At 41.9% G+C, this 6,662-nt stretch overlaps 1 protein-coding gene across 1 annotated transcript in view; it reads left to right on the top strand.

Moving 5' to 3' along the window:
• ubxn4 (UBX domain protein 4) overlaps positions 1-6,662 on the top strand; it is a 69,145-nt gene that overhangs the window by 8,896 nt on the left and 53,587 nt on the right. The gene's annotated exons all lie outside the window — the stretch shown is intronic.

Raw genomic sequence — 6,662 nt, forward strand, 5'->3', positions numbered from 1 at the left:
AAATAAGAAAGTCTGCTAACAACGCTCGACTTTAATTTCCTTAACTTTAGGAGTCTGTCTCCGATCCAAAAAGAAGAAGACATTATTTATAGGTAACCTTTGCGTGTCCCCCAGATCTGATTGCGATGTCATCCGTGGAAGAAAAATGGACCCCGATACTCAGTCTGTGGTGGCATCAGATAGCTCAACAATGATCTCATTGCTCACTCCGTACTTCCTTTCCGTTGGGGAGTCCTGCATAACTCGCTGGTGCGGCACTGATGCCGGTTTTTCTGCGCAATTAAACTGTAGGTCATCTTGGATTCATTATCATCTCTTCTTTGATGTCTGCCGCTGTCGTGGTACTGTGAACACCGGTTTTGGGTGGCTGGCTCCTTTGTGCCGAATTAATATTATGATTTTGTGTGGGCTCTTCACCTTGAGTCTTTGTCGGTGCTTCACGCTCCACTGGGATTACTTTTGAACAAGCCGAAAGCTTTCTCAGGAACTCACAGCCGGTGATCTCTCAAATCCGTTTGCATTATAACTATACAACAATTTTCTCCATTTGAATTGTCTTCCGGAATTGTGCTGAAAGCGACACGATATAGAAAAGGTTTGACCACAGTATGCCATTGTGTTGCCTTTGTGAACTGACGATAAAAACTCTTTTCCCCATCTGAGTTCGACCTGTGTCCACCTGAGTTGCTTTTGTCCGTGGGAGACATTGATCTCATATCCCTGAAATTCAACAAGACAGTTGCATTGTTGGAATAGTTTAACAATTATTGTATCAACTTTATCGATAAACGGGGTTTCTTCACACATACAAAATAAAAATACCGATTTTTTTTAACACACAAATTGCTGAAGGGTAACCTTCACATGACGGAATAGAAGGTAGATGACAGTTGACAGTCATCTTGGAAGTACATGCTTTCGTCCCACAGTGATAATTATGCGCGGACAGATCATTAACATTTTGTGCATTCATTTTCAATGAAATAGTAAAATTAAAAAAAAAGCACCTCTAAGATGATTGTTGTGTTATACCTTGGCATGGCCTTACCTTTCATTAGTATTCATTCACCAGACTCAAGTATTTACCAAGTTCTGCTTTGGGAAGGAATATTTACCCTGTAATGTCCGGGGAGGGACCGGCCTTTCCATTGAAGTAGTAGAAACTAGACGGTGAATTGTGTTTGCTTGCCAAATAGACTTTATCAGAGTCAACAGATCCAATTGCGCAGCTGCTGCAGGGCGGCTGCAGTTTTGGTTCTAAGTAAGTATGGTTTCCACTTTTGTCACCCCGAAATGCATGATCAACCTGCTTACCGATTAATTAGGAATGCCCGACCTACATATGGTTGTAACCCACTCGATCAGAGAAAGAGAGGTTTGTCCCTCTTGCTTTATTCTCATTTAAAGACATCCAGTGTACCGAGTGGTTGCTGCGCGAAATAGAAATGGAAGAAACAAGTGCTGAAACAGTCACCACAAGCCTGAAACAAAGCATGATACTAAACCAATTTCTGATCACCTTGAGTATTGGTCGATTAATCTTACACTCAGAAGGTATCGGGGGATAAGGTGATTTGGAGATACAATTTGAAAATAATTTATCCATGAGAATCTGTTTTTATTTTAAATGTAGGCCTAAATTTTAGAGACTGCTCCTTAGAGACAAAACTTCGCAAATTCTCAACATTTAAAAGGATCATCGGTTTTGGGGATAGAAAAGGCTCTAAACTTGAACATCATAGATGGCTATTAAATTCCCATGTTTTATTTCTCTTATCTTTCCACTAAATTAAAAAGGACAAAATCTGCCTAATTGTAACAAAGAAAAGTTGACAAAAAGAGGGCGTCCCAGACAACCCGTGAAACCGCAAAAGTTTGCTTAACCGAGTTACTCTCAACATTTTCCGCCACGGTTTAGCACATTCACTGTACGTAGACGCGATCTGTGACGCCTATAGATGTTTGATCTAGACCAACTCAGAAACTGTGCAAATACGCTCATTAGCGCTTTTTGTAAATATTAGGTCCGTGAACTAGTTCTACAGGTGTCCCGACATTAACTAAAGCCACTTTATCGGGTAATTTTGACAGTGGGAGATATTTCGCAGAGTAGCGTATTACCTTTAACGGGCGAGGTTATGAAAGTCCGCTGAAAAATTCTAAAACACACAGGACAAACAAGTAGCTTATCTAGGCCAAATACAGTTCTTTTCTACTTAATAACACAACTTCCTTCTTTGCACTTGGTTCAATTTATAATTCCAACAATTACTTACAATAAACTACTTTTTTATCACTTGAATTCTTTCTGTTTTATGAAAGATGGTAAACTTTAGACAAAAACTGCATCAAAATTTATATCTGCAGTGCAATTGAGTGTGAGAAGATCAGCCAGACATATTTGTTATTAACTCCAGTTTACCGGTGGGTACCAAATCTTCACAATGTGGCGTTATCACCTTGGGCTTCAACGCCGCTTCACAAATCAGGTATTTATTTACAAAATCTTGAGAAATGTGCCGGATGTCTGATTAGAATGAGCTTCTTGTGTCAAAGGAACGCTTCCGGTCATCGCATATAAACACGAAAGGAGTCTTGTCCAGCACTCCGCTGAAAGGGAGCTAGGCCGCAACCCCACCCCCTCTGATGAAACGGCAGAGCTCTGCAACATAGCACACGCACGTTATGAGAGGGTATTGAAGAAAACAAAAAGTAAATAAGATAACGTGAATTGGTTTTGTCTTTTTTTGTAGCTGTAAATTGTTTTGGTTTTTATTTCATTCAAGAGAAAATGTGAACCAATCTCTTAATGAAAGGTATACGCCCTCTACTCTGCCAATGTTCGTGGCCCTGTCTCAATTATCAACTGGAACTGAATATCTGATCTTATGCGTAAAATATGAAGCAGGCCCACTCCATGAACACTTGACAAAATACATCCTAGTATATTATGGCAAATATCCGTCTTCACAGGTAGGTCAGGTGGATTTTTGTTCACCCTTTATTGTCCTTTCATTATTTGTCTTGATGTTGCCTGCATGGCTATAAACCACATACGAAGGCGGTCTTCGGGGCTTTTTACCGTAAAACGATCTGTGCGACACCGTTCCCATCATTTCGCCGAGGCAAGTCTGAAATTAATCCGTCATAACGGAAGCATATCACACATTACGTTGGGCTGAAACATCAGCCGATATTGGACAGATCGGGCACGTTGGTCCCGTCGTGACGGAATTACCCTGGCTTTCGACAGAGACTGTAGGATGGCGCATCGCGGGTATAAAGGGAAAGATCAGTCACTTTTTTGTAATTTGGTCTTGTGTCACTTTTGGAATTCCGGCTAATAACCAGCGCCAAAATGAACACTTTATGAAACACATTTGCGACAGGTTTCTGCAATGTCCATGATAGATTTGAGAAATTATGACTTCTCACAGTGGTTACCGTCTCAAAATGCAACCTCAAGCACCCCCCAGTAAGATTTAATATATCTTAAGGCCCAGGCACTGAAGTCTCAGGAAGCTTGTGGGTAGTATTTACAGTACATTGATGCACTGGACTTAAACCACCCGGAAAGACTCAAGCAAGACTATATAGTTACATATGAACATTTCAACTGTGAACCTGTCTTTGCAAAGCATGCATTTTGTGCTTAAAGCAAGTATTTGTGAAATTGGGTCCAGTGTTTTTATCTTCCATATCTGCCTTTACTCAAAATTCCTTTTGTTACTTTTTATTCCTAGGCTATTTGAAGGATTATGTTCAAGATTAGTGGGAGGGAGGAAGAAGACATTTCCAAAACCAGGGTTCACAAAATTTTTGGCTTTACTTGAAGATAAGTATGTTTCCATAAACCAAACTCGCAGGAACAGGAAATTACTCAAAATCATTAAGGGCAAACTTGCATTGTTTGAAAAAGCCCGCAAGTGCTGAAAACTCTCGTGCTGATATCGTCGAAGCTATTTTCTGCATATAGGAAAAATCCAGCACGCGGGTGGGGGGGATTGGTCGACTGTAGCCCAGACCGCAACATCGCCCGATCGTGGAGGCTATCTGCAGATACAATTTCAGCAGTGACATCTCTAAATTATCAACTTTGATCATGAGATCCCCGTATTTCTTCATTAAAGGCATATATCCTAATTTCTCCGCGGGGGACAATTAATTAAGTACCGGTACAGGTTTCGTCCCTCGCCACGGGTGATTCGTATCACACGGGCTGCGGGCGTTGAGAAGCCAAGACAAGTGGGGCAAGTTGAAAAACATGCAGTAGCGATACATTTAGTACTGAATATCACATACATATCCAGAAAAATTGTGTTCGGAGACACTCACATTACAATTGGAGATTGTAATGTGAGTTGAAGTGCAACCCGTGAGGGTGCGTCTGGCTTGCGGTGTGCTTTGCACAACGATGAGTGAACCTGTCTATGTTTGAGAGGAAAGGGCTGCCCTGTTTTAGTGGTCAAGAATCGTCTGGCACCCTTATTCTGCACAAGTATTGCATCACCTTAAACCTTCATCAACCTTGTAGAAGAACTTACCTAAAGTTAAGGCTCGATATCAACGTTGGATACCAACTGCCCATTTACTTTCGAAGTTTAACTCCGAGTCAATTTCCGGGCATAAGTTTACGACACAAATACACTCAAAGTGCACGTTACAAGAAAGCTGGACTGTATCCACCCCAGTTCCTCCCCCAAAATAAATTACCGTAGTAGATTAAGGCAATTATTCTGGTGAAGATCTTTTTGGAAAACAAAAGTAATATCTCCCTGCAAGATGGTAACCAGAGCAAACCTAACCAGGTACATTTTATCAGAATTAAACCATTCTGTTAGCATCTAGTGCCTCTATGGTCGGCGTATAGGCCTTCTGACAGCGCTGAATCGCCGCTGGAATGTTTTCGCATGTAGGCCTATATGCATCGATCGTGTCCTTCGAGGCTCTGGTTTTCCATAATGTTTGGGCGCGGGACTGTGCCGGGAAAATCCAATCTACGGTCGCATAATCATGCTGTAAAGGTCTGGCTTTTCCTTTATTTATATACAGCTCGAACAGTACACAAAATGTGGTCTGAGGTTTTCAATCGCATCAGTCGTTTGAAGATTCAAATTACTACTTTCATATAAACCTAGCACAAAGTGACAAAATTTATAACAAATTTGCGTAGTAAAAGAAATCAGTTTGCAAAGTACGTCAAAATATCGCTGTCAAAAAGGTCAATGCCAAACATAATAATGTATTTCATAACATCCACACGTCTACATCATTGAATAATATTCCTTCTTGACTTCACACCTATCAATGTCCAAATTCGCATTTAAAATGTTCTAACGTTATTTCGGAATGAATTACCTGTCCTCGGTGAACGGGCTTGACCGTGTCCACCAAATCCAGAAACGTTTGTGGTTTACATCTATCTACACGAGTGTCTGCCCCTGAACAAGTAGGTCTAAGCTGCCGTATCATAGCCCGCCCAGCCCCGGCAATCTCCACACAGCCGACACGGTTACAGTTGCCATTAACCCTTTGACATGGAGTCTCTACAGCCAATTTTCCACCTACCAAAGAAAGGAAATGAAGGGGAGAGGACTGACGAAAAAGCGACTGCGGTGGTCCCTTTGACGGTATTAAAACTATGCAATTGTATAATCTTAATTCCGCGGCCCAGTGGGCAAAAGGACCCCGCATTAAATGGAAAGTAATTTCCCAGTGCATAGTTAACATGGAGGAGGCATCGGCGTGCCTTTGTGCGCTGATTGACTCCAGCGTCAAGTTCAATTTAGCCGGCTTTGTTACCATCACGTCGGGCATGAAAAATAGCCTCTGGCAGCAGCGGTGCGGTGGTGAAAGGGGACACAATACCTTACCAATCCGCCCAACAGACCACTCAACCAGTGTCTCGTACGGATTCAGAAGCACCGTCAGCCCCCTTTGTTGGTAGGTAGAGATCAGTTCTCTCCATGACCGCAAGGGCACGGCTTGGGGTTGCATTGGCCTAAGCCCATAGCACGTGCGATGGTGCCCGACAATCTGTTGGTGTAAGCGACACCGCTTCTTACCATTCTTATTTGGTTCCCATTTCAGAAAACGTGGCATCTCATCAACGTACGTACCTAGCCCAGGAAAACTTATTCTTCAATGTGACCGTTTCTCACCTCCTTTTGGTCTGTCTGCCGAATCTTTCAGCACAACCCCATGCTCAAACCACTGAACGACGCTAATTCGTTGCAAGATATACAAGCGAACCGAAAGACTCTAAGGACTTAAAACATACGATGTAAATCCTTTTCACTCTCTCTGTGCATGATGGGATTGGACAACAAGCAATAGATTTGATGTTCAAACCAATCAGGGAGCGAAGCAGCACAACAAAATTTCCAAGTTACCTCTAAATACTCAAAATCGAGTCTTTCCCCCCACACAAGTTACTCAAACATTCAAAGTTTAAAACTCATCATCAGTTTACAGGTTTGGGAATCCACACATGGACAAATAATTTTTGTCTTGGCTACCGTGATGGAAGTCAGCGAGTTGATATTGGGCAATCAGAATCGTCATTTGAAGCTTATTCATCCAATAATCAAGCAATGACATTCATTTTGTAGCCTGGTGACTCGTCCTTTATCGTGGTAAGCCTTTCCAATATGACTGCGTAT

Source organism: Acanthaster planci, linkage group LG08, assembly GCF_054643075.1.
Source record: "Acanthaster planci isolate LZ-2023a linkage group LG08, COTS_SCS, whole genome shotgun sequence".
Lineage (NCBI taxonomy): Eukaryota > Metazoa > Echinodermata > Asteroidea > Valvatida > Acanthasteridae > Acanthaster > Acanthaster planci.